Here is a 19,039-nt window from a genome sequence, read left to right on the forward strand (position 1 = left end):
CAAGGGTGAGGAAATAGCCTAGAAGGGTACGTGAGCAGAACATGGGAGGTGAATCGCAGGCCTGCAGACCTGCACGTGGACAGTGATCCTTGGCAAGATTTTTCTATCAGTTTTACAACACCAATAAAGTTCCCTCAATAAACACAATCCCACCTTGCTAGAAAAAGTATTTCTGATGGAGTGCAGTTAATAAAACACACACCATGAGCAGAAAATACAGGTTAAACAACACTCTGTGTGTCTGTGAACTTCAACCACATCAATACAGGCTGCCAGACATTTTTCCCCATTCTCTTCAACCAGAAAGCGTTCAGGAGTTTTTCATTAGTAATTCTTCACACAAGCTCATTGATATAAACCTGGTTTGGGGGAAAAAAAAACCTATTAAAATTCTATTGTGGGACCTTATTTTTCTACTCCTACCAGGTCCCTGTGTAAGCTGGGTTGCAAACCTGAAGGTCAAAGCTCCATGCTGACATGGATTTGTTGAGTCCCCCAGGGAGACCAAGAAAATAGTAAAAGGAGCATGTAGAATGAAGGCTGAAAGACACCTCAGTACGTCTTGTGAGGACCACATCGAGGTTTATGCAGGAGATTGCTGGCTGGGCTATAAATACTAAATAATCCTGGGGAAACTGTCCTGCTCACCTGCTGAAGAACTGCAAGCCATTATACAGGAAGACGACAAGCTGAATTTATAACCTGGTAAACTTTAAGGCTGAAGAGATGGAAAGCAATAGCAGGTGGCCTTTGATATCAAGGTCTTTGCTATTACAGCTTCAGTGCATATTCTCCTGCTCCAGGCAATCACTTGATCTCACATGATTCCCAGAAAGACCAAATTCTACTTCAGAGGTTTAACAAGGTTCAGGAAACATTTTTCTCTCAAAAAACATCTTGGAAACATGAAGCAATTGGAATGATGCGGCTTTTTTCTCCTGCCAAGTGCCCACGGTAACAAAAGTAATCAACATAAAGGCACAAAATAAGACTTTGACAGTAGACGGTTAGTGCCTGATACAGGTTGGATTTTTCTAGGTTGGATTTTGTGAATATTATCACCTGAGATGACACGAGGGACAATTTTCTTTAGCACATCAGAATAGCTTGCTGAGAAGAAAAGAACACATAATGCTTAACCTGCCTCCCCTTTGAGTTTGCCTTGTGTCTTCCTCTGTGTAAGAACCAGCTTTATCAAACTTCTTCCTTCCCACATACTTCACAGGGAGGCACTACAGATGCAGCCCCATTGCTCTGAACAGTTCAAAAGCAAACGTGTCGTACAGATAATGAATCCCAACTACACAGGAACATATGCATTTTACTCTTAGAAGCACAGAGACTAACCCTGACGTTGAAAAATGTAGAGAGAGGGGACTGTATCCTTACCAATGTATGAGAACCATTTCTCATGCTCCTGATGGATCGTCAGTTCAAAATGAGGAAACACAAGCAGTGGAAATCTGTTCCCTGAGCCCTGCAATAGCTCCTGTGAGCTCAAATGTGCTGGTGCACCTTCTTGTTTTGCTGAGAGCATGACAGGTAATCCCAAAGGTGGGATAAGGGCAGGACAGCACAAGCAAATGAGGAGCTCAGGACGATCGCATTCAAAACTCTCTTGTCAAAGGGAATCAGAGAATCATTTTGGTTGAAAGAGACCCTCAAGATCAAGTCCAACCATAACCTCACTCTAGCACTAAATCATGTCCCTGAGAACCTCATCTCTGTCTGTCCAACCCTCCAGGCATGGTGACTCCAGCACTGCCCTGGGCAGCCTGTTCCAATGCCCAACAGCCCTTTGGGGAAGAATTTTTTCTTAATATCCAACATCAAACAATGGGATGATGTACAGTGGTTTCTGAAGATGGCACCAGGGTTCCTCAACCCTTTTTGAGTGGGTCCTGACAGTCCACACAGGTAAGAGATGAGAGTTAGCCATGAAGGTATGGCTAATGATTACTCATTATTCCCCATTTTTTCAAATCTGTAGCTTTAAATATCAGCCAGACTGATGACAGAAGAATAAAGACACAGCACTACCAGAAATTATTCCTGAAGATGAATCCTCAAGCACAATGCTGCGTTCCTTGCAAAGAAGGGTAGAGCAGAATATCTTTTCCTTTAACGAAGAGCCTCACTTCTTCTTACAGGTACTTTATTGATTGCCAACTCGTACTAGAAGGTTAACAGCCAAGTCATGGCTACTGGTCATGGCTACTGATGTGACAGAAGAATATAATACCTCAGGAAAAGGAGGTGAGAAAGGTACGTTAAAAAAGTACTTGGTGTTACTTCTGCAACTATTTAAGTACCAGTTAGGCAGTGAAAGGAGTTTACTAGGGTTTCTTGCAGCAGGTGGGAAGCAAAGCCACGGGATGATGGCAGCTCTCCTGGGTGGCACAATCTGGTGGGACTAGATTGGGGAGAAATGACTCGTAATGGTTCAAGCGTCAGGTTTGATAGCAGAGAAATAGCCTTTCCTGACAAACATGCGAGTCAAAGAAAATCACATATTCCTTTGACCTCTATGTCTTACTGCAAACACTCATACAGTTTGCCACCTCTAAAACAAAAAATTACCAGGGAGAGTCAAAATCATTCCTAATCCACTTGCACGCTCTGGCAACATCAGCCTATTTTCACCAGTAACTGCTACTCACCCTTCTTCTGTTCTAACTTCTGGTACATTTGTGTACTCTCCCCTCTCACCACCAAGAGTGAGAGCTGACACTTCCCTCACCCTTTTTTCCCCGCTCTTCTTGAAATCTTATTTCCACTGCTCTAATAGTTCTTGACTTAACTGGGACAAGGAAAATTATTCTGGGCTGCTCTGTCCTAGCAGTTAGGCTATTCTGCATTAACCATCCAGAGCACTGAAAAATTCTGCTGAAGCCCCAGGCAACCATTCTGCACTCCCTTCAATTCGTGGTTTAATAAAATCACCCATTTTTACTGGACGTGTCTATAGCCATATATATACATATGTACTTTTTGCATAAAAATCCTTCAGTGTTAATAAAATTCACAAAGTTCTCTTCACTGCTACACATTGCAAAGTTAATTCAACAGTATTAATTCCAAGACATCCCAATAAGCTAAATTTCTATCCAACCTTAAAACTAAGCTATTTCTTAGGTAAGATGTTGTTTTCTCATCCTTTCAAGGAATATGCAGAAGCATTTCTAATACTTAAGAACAGAAGTCTTAGTAAACGTTACAGACTAATAAAGCATAGAATTGTACCCCGTATTTTGGGCATGCAGCTGGAAGGCCTGACTTTCAAAAGCTGGCGACACTGCCACTCCCTCGGTCTGGTTTAATCTAGGTTGGCACATCCAGCCACCCAAAAACAACAGGGGGGGGGATTTTTAAGTAGGCAGGATATGCTCTTCTCAAACTCTGAGCTTAACTTTGCATCATCCAACATCCAATATCAATATTATGGCATCAACATTATTTTTCTTTTAGGGATGCAAAGTGTACAACCCCATTTTTCACAGCAATGCAATAAAAAATTTGGTTTGATTCATCTGCGATAGTAGCAGTTATCAAACTAAAACATGGCTACCTTTGCAGATATCAGCTCGTTTCAGAGTAAATCAAAATGCAAACCTGCCGTGGCACACATCCTAACTCCAGTACAGGGCTTTGCCATTTCTGGTGCAGAAACAACCAAGTTTTATACTTTGTGAGAAAGCAAATCCCTTGCATTTTTTTCAGATGGCACTTCCCTTAAACTGCCAATCATTTTAACTGCAAGAGACAGCATGCTAGAGAAATGTATTATTACTTGCTAGAAGAAAAGTGCATCTGGAAAAGCTTTCACTTGGAGTCACATCACCTAAGTTTTAAAACTCTTCTAATCAGGCAAAATCAGGACTGGTTTCAATTTTGTGGTGTCTGTACCTGAAACAACCAGCCGTGATACGAGTTCACCACTAAGTTAATGTTGTTCAGGTTTTCAGTGCATGATACTCTGCCTTCCACAAGCAAAGAATTAAGCACCAGCTCATTTTTCTGTCTCTACTGCCCATCCTGGCACTGGAAACAAGCGCTGGCTGAAGCTGAGACCAGTACAGAGCAAATAAAGATACCAGTATAATCACCTTTTAGATGAGTCAGCCAGGGCAAGCACAGCTGTCTAGAAGATATACAGTGGAGAAGCAGGGATGTACTAAAGCCTAAGCAGGAATTCTGTTAGACCTGAAATTCCACAGACTGAGAATAAAATAGCCTCTGTGACTGCCACAACGTTTTGTCAAACAAATATTAAGCTCTCAAGGAGAAGACACAACCATTTTAAAAGCACACAGCTCAGTTCTCCAAATACAACAGAAAAATACAGAGTGGCAGCACACACACTATCAGTTTTTGGGTGGTAGACTGTGGATGCTCAGCTTTTACTTCATCTACAAGGGACAAAGCAAATGTACAACCCAATGGATGCCACCTGTGCGCCTCTCACTCCCCCACCATCGGCACGGGAACAGAACAGCACTTCTATTTTAGGTCCCTGACAGCAGCAGGCTCCGGTTTGCATGCGAACCCCTGCCATGAACTCGGGTGCAGGAGACATCACTTCTCCCCACTTTCCCAAAGAATGATGATCCTCTCACAAAAAGGTGCATCACTGTATTTACGAAGGTATATACAGTGTTAAAGCTTGAAACCCTCCAGATTATTGTAAGCCTTTCTTTTGATCCATGTATGTGTATCGCTGTCATGCTTCTGATTTCAGTCGGTCCTGTTTGGATCCAGCACAGCCCATTTTGTGGCGGTGTGAGCGTTTTCCAGGTGAAGCGCAGGACAAAGCTCAGCTTTATCTCAAACAGAGCACTTCAAAGACAGGGACAAAAGCTCAAAACCAAGTACCGTGTTGGTAGGTGAAACAGCAGCAGCGATCACCTGCACCGGCCTTCACAGTGTGTGACTTCAACTGGAGCACACCGCAGTGTATTAATAACAACCTTAGAAAGACCAAGATTTACTTCATTTATTTTTACAAAGCCTTTTTCTGCCCTCATCTTCACTGACTACACATGTCAGACAAAGGTCAAAATAGCTTAATTTACTTCTGTGCTGGACAAAAAGGCAGGAAGAAGAGCCAGTAAATTTAACTTATTTCATTTTCACTGTGGCTTAAGGAAGAACAGAAGGAATTTATTATCATCAAATTGACTCCAGCATAACCTGACTGCTTTTATCAAGGTTGTGTAAATTAAAAAGATAAAACTAGAGCTCCACTTTGCTTGAGATTAAAAAAGATGCATCAACTCAAAGACAGTGTTTAGATTTCAAGGAAAAATAAATTGTGGTAACAGACATTTGAAATAATAGTTGAGCACTTTTCCCAACACAGTTATTTCAAAATAACACGTAATGCAATGCTCACGTACCAGAGAATGGAGACCAAGCCAAGTGCTAAATGAACTAAGTAAAAGGTTACCACGGACCTTATCAGTAGCACTAAACTTCTCCGTTACCTGGGAGCACTGAGCAAACATTATTCTAATAGAAATGTAATTCTATTTCAAGATGGCAAGTGCAATGTGCTTAAGAAACCGTATCTTCTTATTTGATAAGGCAACATGCAGACAAGTAACACTACCTGACAGATTTAAAATTAATTGTATGCTGCACCTCTTCCATACTAATCAGCATCTAATCATTGCACATGATCACAACGTAATCAAACATTTTTTTTTAAATACATCCAGGCAATATTTAAACATAGGAAAATATACCATAAAAACAGAATTGTTTTACTCAGGAAGCTGGAAAAAACGCCACAGGGACCTGCAGTGGTATCTCCTTCTCCCCTCCAATGTGATTAAAGGTTTTTGCAGTTTATTGCCTTAACTGCAAAGGAAGATTTATTACAGAAGTTTATGCAGGTCTGCTCCACAGCTCCAGTAGCCAGGACAGCTCTCCCAAAATGTCTCAGCCATCCAGCGCTGGAAACGTGCTCTCTCCCTGAGAAAGTACAGATGGCAACTGATTCTGGCTGGGCAGCATCATCCAGCTTGTGAGGCTTTACCCAACGTTCGATCTGTTCATATTTAGTCAAGATTCAACTTAAATTGCTGGCAATTTTTTCTCCCAATGAGACGAGAATTTATGCCAGAAACAGAGGAATTTTCAAATCCGGAAAGGTCACTAGTGATGACACATCAGACACAGACAGGCAAGGGAGAGAAGCTGACAGGGACCCCTACACCTCTCCAAGCTCTTACACTTCAGATACGAGTCTGCAAGAGTCTAAACACAGACAAAACCTTTGCAAAAAACAGTGGTTATCCCATGTGTGCACGCTGGAAGCCAGCCTTACAGCACCCGGCCAGGCCAGTGGATAACAAAGCATCACAGAATCATTTTGGTTGGAAAAGACCTTTAAGATCCTCTAAGTGCCAGCTGGCAAACCACAATGCCGCCTGAGCAACGGGAGGCTCCGAGCCAAGAACCGTGGCCACCGTTTTACTGGAAACATCTCCAAATGTTTTCCAGCTACCGTTGAACGTGCAGCTCCTGGTTCCTATGGAGGTGTCTCTCTGCAATCACACACCGTGAGAAAACTCTCTGCTGGCAAAATCTGCTGGGGTTGCGAGAGCGGCGGAGCAATTAGCGAGTCAACAGTAAGCTAGAAATAGGAGAAAGTTCTCAGAGCGGGCAGTATCGGGAATACCAGCACTGCCCAGTATTTACTGAGTGACTCATTCAGAGGATCCATCCATTGAGGCTTAGGGACCGGTACGTGAACAGGTAACAGAAGAGCTTATGAAATCACTGGGAGCTCAGCTCTTCCTGACCTCAGAGAACAAAGCAGCTTTATAGCAACAAAATACCCTCTTTCTTCACCCTGTTGCACAATCTTTCTCCACAGATCAAAGCTGCACTTTTCACAAGATGTGAAAATAGAAGAAAGAAGAGAGAGCAAAAGGAAGAAGAGGCATTTCTGTTCATCCACATCAACAGAAAAGTACAGACTACACCAGAATAAATATTCCCAAGTGAGATTCCCTGATTTTCCAGATTTTTCCTTTGGCAAAAGGCTTGGCAGATAGCATCTTTACCTTTCAAAACATCCTTCAAGCACACATGAGCAGCATGTGGTTTAACTAAAGACTTCTGCAATCACTCAACCAACCACAAAAACTTTCTATTTATTAAACATTAATATTCAGATAGTTATTTGTGCAGAATTTGTAGGCTGTGCTTAAAATATCCTTCCCTCAAAAAACAACAGAAGATCATTATAAAATTACATAACCATTCACGGCCTCTTTAAATTTAAGGAACACAAGATGTAAAAGAAAAGACACTCCAAGATCTACAATCATGTTTTGAATATTTACATTGCAAACACAATATAGTAAAAAATTCTTTCTTTTTTTCCCATATACATGGAAAACACTCAACTTACTTAAGGTTCTTGGAACACACATCTTGTTTTTCTGAAGAATTAGATTAGTTTCCCAGTTATTAGATAACAAGTGTGAAACATCAATATCAAGTTCTTACTTAAGTCTTCCAGGAGTTGTCAGTGTTTAAGTGCATATAACAACAGAAACTCAAAATCCAGCCACTCGTAGCTGTAAGGAACACCCAGGGCAGCACACTTGCAATTAGTGAAAATTAATCAGAAACAGAACTGCCAATTCAGGAACATGGAGCCAGTACTGCAAATCACTTTTCTCCAGGACTAATTTTCCATACAAAGCCCCATGGCTGCAATGTATATAAATTAAATTAAATTACATCTGTTTCCAAAACATTCCACAGCTCATTCCAGTGAATCTGAAGAGGACACTTGCAAAACACAGGGAACAAACAAACACCAGAGAACCTTTTAGAACTTGGTAACACCTTTTAGTCTGGGGTTTCAAGTTTCCAACCTTTTATGCAGAGTTGAGCGTATTATGCCAGAAACCAAAGAGCACAAATGAGTATGAACGGTATTTCTCTCTCCAGCTACAAGTCTTCAAGTAGTAATGTCCTCTGACAGTACATCCCCTCTACAAGTATTTAGGAAACTCACATGGATAATGAGACACTGCTTCAAATCTGCAAAAACACATGAAAACAGAGTTCGGTGTAGGTTGAACTTTTACCCGGCCTTTATCCTCACACCAAAAAGCATTTGCACATAAAAGGCCTTTGAGTCCAATGCTGGAGATTTTAGAACAGTTTCTGCACAGACAGAATGAGAATTAACAACCACCCAGACCCATTTTTCATCACTTACACTCCACTGTTTGCTTTGAGTTTACAGGTGCTAGGTTGTTCATACCAAAAGAAATAGAAAAATTAATTATCAATAAAGTAGCTGACAGAGAAAAAGATGTATTAGCCTAATTAAACATCATGCTGCTAAGCAGGCAAACCTAGGCTTACATAGGCTCATGGCTTCCTTGTATATGTTACTTATTAAATTGTTAGTAAAGTCTGAACCAAGATATTTTAAACCTTAACTGTTTGTCTCAGAAATCCTGTTTTTATTTCAATGTTGAGTGCAGGACTTACATGACATTTCCCATCAAAGGATTTTAAAACAACACTGTATGATCACAGCCCTAAGGGGCTGAGTACAAAAATAACATAAAAGATATGACAAACTCTACAAAATAGAATTTTGACTTAATTTCATTCAAGCGTTATATTCTTTATTTGAGGGAAATTAATTTACCATCTTTGAGAGCACACACTCTCTTTCAGCTACTCTGAATGCTGATGATATTATCTGAGGAACAAATGAAACAGAACTTGAAAATGCCTCACCTGATTTTATACATCCACCAAACTAAACCAAAGTTTGTCTTACAACCTTCACTTTCTCATCCTGCAAAGAAAATAGCTCACCAAAAATATCCACGTGCACAGTGGTCCACCTCTTCCACTAAGCACTCCAGCTTTTTCAACACCTTTCAAATTGATGATAATTAATTGGTATGGTGGAAAAATATTACCTGCTTCCTACATACTTCTCCAAGTGATAAAATATGTTTATAAGCACGATTGTAGGGGCTGTGCCAGCCCAGAAAGGCAGCTGCACACCCGGCTGGAATGAGGACAGATCTGTCTTGGGGAAGACTGATGGTCAAGGCACTGAGCAGCTCTTTTATCACGTACAAAAACACTCACCTTCAAGACATGTTAGTCTCCAGTAGAAAAGTGTGAATAGGCTCATTTTGGAAGATGTAATGGTCCATCAGTTTTTGTCATTCAGTTTCTTCGATCTTCCTCTAGGAAATGGGTACTCTGGAGATAAAAAAGAACTTCAATTTAAAATACAGGGCGTTCAGATAAAGACACTATGTTACATAAACATTTTTTCTGCTTTTTGCCAGGCACACTGAAAGGTCACCTGAAAACCCATCTGATGGGTCCCGACACTGAGTTTCTATGTTGTCTTATCTCAAAAAGGCAGTAAGGGCTTCTTTCTTTATCCCTGTGACCCTCACAGCTTACACATCCACTATCTACATTACCGTAGCATATTGAGAATTTATCCTAAAGACTGGGAGTCGGGAAGTGGCTTATTTGAAGTCATACTGGTGCCAGGACTGAGAATTACACTGTGTTATCAAAAGTCCCTTTTCACCTTGTCTGCTACATTTTACATACTGACATATATTCACTACCCTCAGGTTTCTCTCAAAAGCACGAGCACTGAATTTTGCCAAGGTTTTTGTGATAATAAATCAGCTTCCTTAACACCATCAGAGACACTTGGTTCCAACTGTGCAGCACGACCAGGGCACTTTTGAGCCCGCCTGGGCTTCTGGGGAGTTTGATGTATGTTTGGCAAATAAGGGTGAAAAGACAAAGCAAAAGCACTGTGGTTGTACATGAGCAAATGCCACTTTAGAAACAAATTCCCTAGGAGGGCCATTTTGCAGCCAAAACAATTAGATCACTAGCAGGAATCATCACAAGTAGATAAATGGTGTGTTACGAGATTAACCAAGGTCATGTTCTCTTGTACCCGGCTTTTTAGAAAGATTCCTCCCCTGAACATTTAACCCTAGGGCTCCATCCCAATTAAGGAATTCATTGTTCATGTACATCAGTATAAAGCAAATCAAATCACGCTGTAGCCTGTCAAGTGCTGACTGCCCAAGAAAAGGCCACGTGCCTTCGAAGTGAGAGAAATGCGCATTTGAGAGCCGCCTAGACTCTGCAACTGCTGCTGGATGCTCAGAGATAACTGCCAACTCGTTAAAATCCAACATTAAAAGTTTATTAAATATGCAAGCATTAATGGAATCAGACTAGCAGCTACTTAGGCAGATAAAATTTCAACACAGCATGACCTGCAGTTCCCATTATCAATATTCTGTCCTTTTGGAAGTGTCCGTGAAAGAGTCACAACGCTACTCAGGGTGGGGAAACCATCTCTTGCAGATTGCTCAGGTCACACTCTCAAGGTTCCCACTAGCAGGGAAATCTAGGAAATGACTACAGCTCGGTCTATACTATCCATTTTCACTTCCACACTCGATTACTCGAGATGGAGAGTCTCCCTGAGATTTTTATTCTTACCCTTTGGCCATATCTGCAGGGCAAGTCCCACAGCCTTTCGCATGCTCACAGCTACAGAGGTTTTGCGTATGTCCCAAACGCACAGTTTTTGTCAACAGGCTGCTGGAGTTTGAAAGAACTACAAAAAGAGAAGGAGTAGAGAGTTCCACAGACACTACAGATTAAAGAACACCAGTCACTTGAAAGTAACACTCCTGTAGCTGCAGGTATCGTGTGTAGAGCTTTGCTTGGAGCTACTCTTTCGCAGCTATCTAAAAAAAGTGTGAGAGCCCTCCATGCAAACACTAATCTTGAAACATTTTGCTCCACAAAATGCAGTTTCACTCCTGGATGACTCTGCAAAGCCCCAGTGCTTGGTGAGTCTCTCAACAAACCTCCAGGTTTCTGCAGCAGAGTGACATCAGACTTGGCACTGTTCTTGACTAATACTATCAGCATAATCCGAGCCAGCCTGGGCGGGGGGGGAAGGGGGACAAGGAATATCTCTCATCACACAAAGCATAAACAAGCTCCTAAGAGTCTCTGATGCACCTCCAAGTGACAGTCTTGTACTGCAGAAGAGCTGGCTGTTTTAAGCATCAAGAATTATCCAGCCCATGCGATGCAAGGCAAACCTGAAATTAGGGTTTCTTTCAGTCCTGCAACCATACAGGCTTCCCGCAAAAGGCAGAAGATCAAGGGTGCCTTGGCCAGGAAGGAATCAAGAAAATCACCCGTCCATCGTCTGATGCAACACGAGGCATCACGTGTTGCAAAACCTTGAGTAGCAGCCAGGTTGGGGTCAGACATACAATAGCCTGGGCTTAGATTTAGATTTTTCAAAAAAGAACTGATGGTTCCCGTTGGAAATGCAGTCAAAGAGAATTACTTCAAGGCAAATCTAGTTTCTGAAGGGGGCACTGACCAAATCTGACACTCAGAGTCTGGGGAATGATCTTTGCTGCTTGTTCAGAACCCCAGAAGAGCAGCCAGCTCACCAGCAAGGAGGAGCTGGTCCCAACATCAACCGTTCCCTGACAAAGCAAAGGAAAACCCATATAAATCCCTCCATCTCTTAGGGACATCATGATGACTCTTTCTGCTGCAGACTGTACATTCTGGCCCTAGATACAGGGGGGAAATGACTCTGCAAGCATTCCCTATAGGTCTGAGCACCAGGAGGCTCCTACATAGACCTCTCCCAGGGGACTGCCCACCCAGTCAGCTTACTGAGCTCCTCAACTCGACGGCACTAAACAGCACCCATCAACAGTTTGAATATCTCTCCTCAGAGAGCTCTTTCCCCCAGAAATGGGCAATGGATGATTGAACACAAAAATAATACTTGTAGCTTGCAGGCAGTACCTTTGTTCAATCCTCTGCCCATCAGGCTGCAGAAGGAGTCTCTAATCATGGGAACGCATGAAATCAGCCTTACTATTTCCTCCCTTTACAGACAGGCGAGTACATCGAAACTACAGGACGTTGTACCTTGAGGAATGCAAACAAGCCATTAAAATACCATTCTGTTTGTAAGTGAACCAGGAAGGTCAAAGTCCTGTGTCAGCTGCATGGCAGACTAACCTTCACTTAGGAAGATAAGAGGAGAAAGAAGTCCTCCCAGCAACCCTACAACTAAAGCAACTTTTAAATATTCTCATTCCCAAAGGGGTGTCTTAATGACACTGAGCAACACCACAAACTTTACCATTCAGGTTGGTATAAGGAAAACGGGCAGAAAACAAATGATGTTAAGGAAAACTCAGAAATCTGCTACCTGCTGAAGTCCATGGCATCACCAGCATGAGACCCCAGCATTATGTTTTCTCCATCCCCACCATCATTCGGGTGCTTGGGTGATCCAAAGCCAGCAGCAGCATTGACCTTTCTCTATGAGTTTTAAGGCAAATCTGTTGAGCGGAGACAGGAGCAGCCACAACTCACAAGTCTGTCAAATGTGGACAAGGTGTTTCCTGGTATCAATAACAAACCAAAGGAGTAAAATGAGTGTTTTCTCACCTGCTGGATGACCCTGCTAACATCCCTCTGCAGAAGCCAGGATCCTCTCTGGCAGAACCACCACCAAAAGCTGATCTAGCACAGCGACACCAAAGCTGACACTGCTAGAGCAGTGACAACAAAGCTGACATTGCTCTGCTGCCCTGTGCTCAGCTCCAGGGTTCAAAGGGCTGACCACCTTCTCCCCGAGGGAACTCCAAAAATAGCAGACACTAACCCAACAGAGCCTACGCCTGAATTAACCACAGGCAGAGGTCTCTGTCCACAGCAATACTCGGCAGATGGATGCAAGGAGAAATGTAGGGCACACATACAGAGAAAAAGAGATATCCAGACTTCAAAGATATGATAGATCCCATTTTCAAAGTCAGGAAATGAATACCCACTAAAATAACCTGCAACTGCTGGGGTACAGCTCAACAAGAGCCAGCTGGGCTAAGGGAAAAAACACACTTCACTGAGAAGTTAAAAAGTTGGGTTTTTTTCCCCACTGAATTGCCTGATGAATCATTAAAGTCTTTGTGATGTAACTATTCAGACTTATACAAAGAACACTCGTAATTAGCTCTCGAATTAATCCTCTGACCACCATCTGGAGCCCAGCCTAATTCTTGACCTCAGTCACACCAAACACCCATGCATCTTTGAAACACACCTGAGGATTAATCACACCACAACACTAAATTCACAAAGGGGAAAAAGTTCACAGGAATGCTAAAAATCTAAACCACCTTTTACAGGGCAGCTCTATAAATCCGCATTCCAGAATGTCCAGAGAGCAAGCAAGGAGCAATTCATGTCCATGGCATTTAGGGGAATGGTTTCAAAATGAATAAGTAAAAAGGCAGGATTTATCAATCCAGTCCTACATGTAAAAGAAAACGTTTCCTTCATCAAAACCTCAGTCTATAGTAAATGAAGTTGACACACGACATATCCAACCGTCTTCCAGTAACACAAGAGAAAAACCATCCTGGAGCTAGATTCCAACAGTACACCAGACTTACCAAAGAAATAAAACAACTTATTCACCCACGTATAAACAGGTCAAAGTATCTAACTATTAAAGGACACAGAAATCCCTTCACCTAAAGCACCACGTATGGCTGGTTCCTTTTCTTGCTAACAACCTCCTGATTAGCTTGAAACTCTTTTTCCCCGCTGGCAGACAAGAAAGTCTAAGATGCCTCCCACCTACAAAGCCTCTTAGCTAGAAGAAAATTAGTTTTCTTCAATATATGGCTCTGTGTTGCGCACTGAGCTCCCCATGGCAAAGCATTCAAAAAATGACACACATCACATTCACTGAGGAACAAAATCCATCTTGTCAGTTCCAGAGGAATTCTTCTATTTTCACTGCAGTTCAGCAACCAGACTTTAGACCTTTGTACGAAAGGCCACGGGAGCAGGCCGAAAATACTGAAACAGCCATGCTTGGTTCATACTTGAAAGTGAATCTTCGCAAGAAGGAGAAATGTTTATTTTTTCAAGGGATCATGCGTATATAAAACACAAAGAGTCTCTGTTCTGGGAGGAATGGTCCCAGAGACAAGATCTCCTGACAGCTGGCCTGCTAGCACACAGAATTTCTCCCAGCTAAAGGTATGTTTAAATAAGAACGAGAGCGGAAAGGACCACCGGGCTTGACACTAATGATGAGAGCCCAAATTCTAGTTGTTTCACAATCTACAGAGACAGAGGACTGTCACCACCCCCAGGTACAAACATAAATTACCGGCTCACATCATGCTGCAGAGACCACCAACACCGGCACAAGTGTATTAAGGGAAGATTTATGCTTATTTGACTACAGACTACACTGCAAGAAACACCTTTTTTTTTTTTACATCCTTATTTCACGCTTTTCTTTAAATTGCATTTTAGTTATTTTTTTTTCCTCTTCTACAGAGACAAGAAAGAGATAGAGGAATTAACTCTACGTTTAATTGGTTACAAGAACCACCAAGTTGAGCCTCCCCCATGATCATCAGCTGATTCTGCGCACAGCTCAACGGGCTTTGACTTAGTAGGGTGTCATTTTAAGTTGCCATTATCTTTGCCACGATACCTTTCTCCCAGTTGCAGCTTCAACAAGAGTTACACAAGACCAAAGTCCTATACAGCAAGTCAATATTTAACTTAAGCGCTGTACTGTTGAGACCCGCCTATAGTGTATTTGATATAGTCACTTATTAAATCTTACACTATCTTTTCTAACAAAGAGTAATAAAGGGCAATTTGTCTACTTTATGAGAAGTTGTAAAGATAAATTCTACAAGAACAGCAGTTAGAATCAGCTTTAGTAATTTTGATAAGGGTCTGAAAGAACATATTTCCATAAAAGGATCTAAACAATATGATGTGTACAACACAGAGCAGGTTCAAAACTGGGGCAGGAGCCACAGCCCAAAAACAAAACATTTAAAACTAAAACCCACCAAGTTCTGGAAATTCAGCGCTTTTTCAAGAAACAGTATTTTAACAATGCAATTAAGCCATTAAAGTATGTCACAAAGGCTTATCTAAAACTCTTGGACATTATAAGGAGAAGCATTCATTCTCCACTAAATATCTGAATAAAATCCATGAGCTGTTGTACTAACATAGACTTTAAAATAATACAATAAACAAAAGACTGATTATTTTTCTTCAGGCTGATTGTTCTTAGTCTTAGTGAAGCTATAACAACTAAACCGTTTATATCCCCCAAAAAATTCTTTGCATGCTTCTAATGTAAAGTTTTTCTGCTAGTCTCATCTTTTACCATCTTTTTGGACAGAGAACTTTCAAATATCAGAAACAGCTGTTAAAACACAGACCAAAACTGAGCAACTGAGAGTAATTTCTTGTTTGCTACATCTGTTTCAATTCTTTATCCACTTGTTTTCATGGCTAAATGAAATTTCTTTATTTATTGTTAGCCCCATATTTACATTTAGCAAAAACTGCTTTTGTTCTCTAAAACATAACATCTGTTTTAGCAATGGAGTTATTGGTGATAATCGCCAGAGGTAAATTTCTAAAACCTCCCAGTTCTACATTTCTAACCCTTCACATGTACCAGTTTGGTCATGACCCAAAAGTAAACCTTTCCAGAACGCAAAATAAACATATTTCTACTGTGAAAGAGTGGAGGGGGTGCTGAGAATATCAGCCACGTGATGAAATAAGGAGACAGACAGTTTTGCACAGCTTTCATCTAAGAAAATTCTGAAACAAAACAAGAACAAGCACAGCCACTAGGCCAGCTCACCTGTCCAGGGAAGCGCAGCCTCAGGGAACACTTTCACAAGCAGCTTCGTTGATTTTGATCCATGGCGCTGCCTCATGGGCGGACCTGCCTTTCCCCGTTAAATACACCAGCATCGGTACAGTCACACTGTCAGCTCCATCCCGTCACCTTCTGTTTGGTGCTAACTGCTGGTCGCTTGGGTGGATGAATCCGGCTGAGCACACAACACTTACACCTGCACAATGAAAATGGACAATGGACAATCAGAGGGCTCGGAAAGAGGCACGTGCGGCCACCCTTTTCAGCAGCAACATCATCTTAAACCCGCTCTCCTAAAATTCCACACTTACTTATACCTATGGTTACCATGAAAACATAAGCTTTCACATCCCAAGTGCCTGCCTGGAGCAATCTCACCAGGAATCAAATCCATCTCAGAGTGAATGCTGAAAGTATTTCTCCTTATTTTTTTACTCTGCTTTGAGAATAAGTTAAGACCCATCTATCTCTGAACTGGTAAAACTAGAGCATAAAAGAAAAACTGCAAAGGAAGCCACAGCAAGGTCTCAGTAGTTTCCAAAAGCAAAACTCCCACAAAGCTCAAATGAGAAAAGGGGCTGACAGGTTCCCATCCATTTTCTTGACGGGTTTTATTTTCATTGTACTATGCTTGTGGGTGTTATATCCATCTCCATCGAAATTAATACACTCTCCTTTATTTTACTGAGTAGGGCACAAAACCACAGACGCCTGCGCTGATTTTTTCGGTCTGTTAACACAGCCTGGCGGGTTTTGCTCGGACAGGACCACGACAGACACCACAGGCATCATCTGCGGATTCTGTCTGGAGATTTACTTAAACGCCTCCCGGCAAGAGGGGATAAATACCCTGAGGCTGTTCATCTGCCTCAAAATAGGCATTACCAACACCTGGCTCCGTCACAGCGCTGAGAAACAGCCAGATAGAACCCGAATTTGTTTTTGTTTTTTTTTTAAGTGTGCAAAGCTCCTTTTTTAAAGAAGGAAAGCTCCGCGCCTCAAAACAGGAGCAGGCAAACCCTGGCAAAGGAGAGGAGACCCCGGGGAGCGGTGGGACGCGCTCGGCGACGCGGCGGCTCAGAGCCCCGTGCGCTCAAAGCACCGGCGGCCGCCCCGGGGGACAGGCGCCCGACAGCCGCTCACCCCGCCGACCCTCCCGCTGAGATACAAGGGGGAGCCCCGACCCCGCGTTACCTGGGCACCGCGTCCGCCCGCCGGCAGCACCGCCCCGCTCGGCTCCGGCCGCGCCTCTGGCCCGTCACGTCCGGGCCGCGCTCCGCCCGCCGTGCGCAGGCGCGCTGGGCAGCGCTGAGGGGAAAGGCGGGAGGTGGCGGGTTGCGAGGCGGGCGAACCACAAGACGCTTTTCTTGTCGTCTGAGGTGTCACCTGTCTTGGGTCATATCGGCCCAAATAGTGGCGTCATTTTTCAGCCAGTCCTCTCAGGAGATCAGGATGCGGCCTGCGTGGCCAAAGTAGAGACTGACATGCCAAACTTTGACAGATGGATTTAACATCGTTCTGGACAGAGAGGAGTTCCATGAGCGCTACATCAACGAATCAGCCAGCAATCTGGAATGGAGAGGAGAAACATGGACTGGTTACATATGTATTTTTTTTATAATTGTTGACAATTTTACTGACTCCGTGAAAAAAATCACAGAATGTCAGGGGTTGGAAGGGCCCTGGAAAGCTCATCCAGTGCAATCCCCCCATGGAGCAGGAACACCCAGATGAGGTTACACAGGAAGGTGTCCAGGCGGGTTGGAATGTCTGCAGAGGAGACTCCACAACCCCCCTGGGCAGCCTGGGCCAGGCTCTGCCACCCTCACCAGGAAGAACTTTCTTCTCATCTTTAAGTGGAACCTCCTGTGTTCCAGTTTGCACCCATTGCCCCTTGTCCTGTCACTGGTTGTCACCCAGAAGAGCCTGGCTCCATCCTCCTGACACTCCCCTTTTCCATATTGATCCCCTGGAATGAGTCACCCCTCAGTCTCCTCCAGAGCCCCAGCTCCCTCAGCCTTTCCTCATAAGGGAGATGCTCTCTACAGTGGCTTGTGTTGCTTTTATTCATTATATGAATATTCACACCATATCTCAATCTCCGTATAAATTGCCTGGTGTTCTTCATGTCTGATTCCTCCAGCTATTCCAGTGTTTTGGACTCTTGTGGTGGCACTAAAACAGCACAATAGCACCTCTAACCACATGTCAATTCTGCAAATAAGGGGCCTGTAACCTTATTCTTTAGTGTTTTTCTGTGATGCTTCCATGTCTTCTGTAGTATTTTTATTTGCTGATAAGGACAACTACATTCCTTCAGCACTAAGGGAGTAAGATACTTCAAACATTATAAAGCTTTTGGAAACTTCTGAATTTCCATTCACACCTCTATTTTCTGCCAGGCAGTTTTACACTGGAATACAGAACAGAGTAAAATACAAAGGAAAATAGGAAGACTAATGCCTGTATTACCATTTATGGGGATGATAGCAAGCATCCTCCGTTTGCTGGCTTCACAGGTTTTTTTTCCTTTCCATGGCCCTGTAGAGTCACTGAGCTTTTTTTTTTTTTTTTGCCTGAGAACTGTTTTCTTCTGTGTTTATTCATGCTCAGAAGGGTCCTGTTTTGTCACAACTATAGCCATTACCTTATTAAAGGACAGGTAAAATAGACCTGTAAATTAGAAACAGAAAGTTCAACTCAGAGTGATCTTTGGTTTCATTCTGATTAATAAAAATACAACTGACCAGTTAGCCCTCCAAGGTATAGTTTACAGCATTTTTATAAACTCCCAAACCACAGTGTTTTACAAGCAAATTGCAGAGTATTAGCCCTGGGTTCGTTTTGTCTTTTTTTACATTACTTAAAAAATGTCAGAAGAACTGTAGTGATCCACCACAACAGCAATAACAATCAAGGCAGCAGTTGCTATGAGTGAAGACTATGTATTCATACAGATCTTTCCATACACATAAAGTTCTAAAATTATCTGTACCTGTTCTAGACCAGTGGAAAGCACTGCAGCCATTCGGCCCTGTGACTGACTTTTAAAGGCCAAGAGATATAAAAGAGAGACTATAGAGATGTGAAATCACAGTTAACTTACCACAGCAAGCTAATTGGGATAAATTACATTACCGCATCCCACAGATTAAACCAACACACCACAAGGAAACACACTCAAACCTGGGCGAAGCATGGGTGGATGCTGGTGTTTTTTTCCAGAGTTAC

The 19,039-nt window shown here is 42.6% G+C and overlaps 1 protein-coding gene across 3 annotated transcripts in view; it reads right to left on the bottom strand.

The window, feature by feature from the left end:
• MAP3K13 (mitogen-activated protein kinase kinase kinase 13) overlaps positions 1-17,349 on the bottom strand; it is a 67,629-nt gene extending 50,280 nt beyond the window's left edge. Inside the window, exons 1-4 of one of the 3 annotated variants that reach the window (XM_065073088.1) lie at positions 17,003-17,337; positions 15,791-16,004; positions 9,139-9,255; positions 7,893-8,061 (exon numbers count right to left, since the gene is read on the bottom strand). The gene's annotated coding sequence lies outside the window, so the exon portion shown is untranslated. Of the gene's footprint in view, positions 1-7,892; positions 8,062-9,138; positions 9,256-15,790; positions 16,005-17,002 lie in introns of all 3 variants that reach the window. The other 2 variants (XM_065073085.1, XM_065073089.1) reach the window with 2 other exon arrangements.
• Between the last annotated feature and the right edge of the window lie 1,690 nt (positions 17,350-19,039).

This window comes from Columba livia, chromosome 9 (assembly GCF_036013475.1).
Source record: "Columba livia isolate bColLiv1 breed racing homer chromosome 9, bColLiv1.pat.W.v2, whole genome shotgun sequence".
NCBI classification, from domain to species: domain Eukaryota; kingdom Metazoa; phylum Chordata; class Aves; order Columbiformes; family Columbidae; genus Columba; species Columba livia.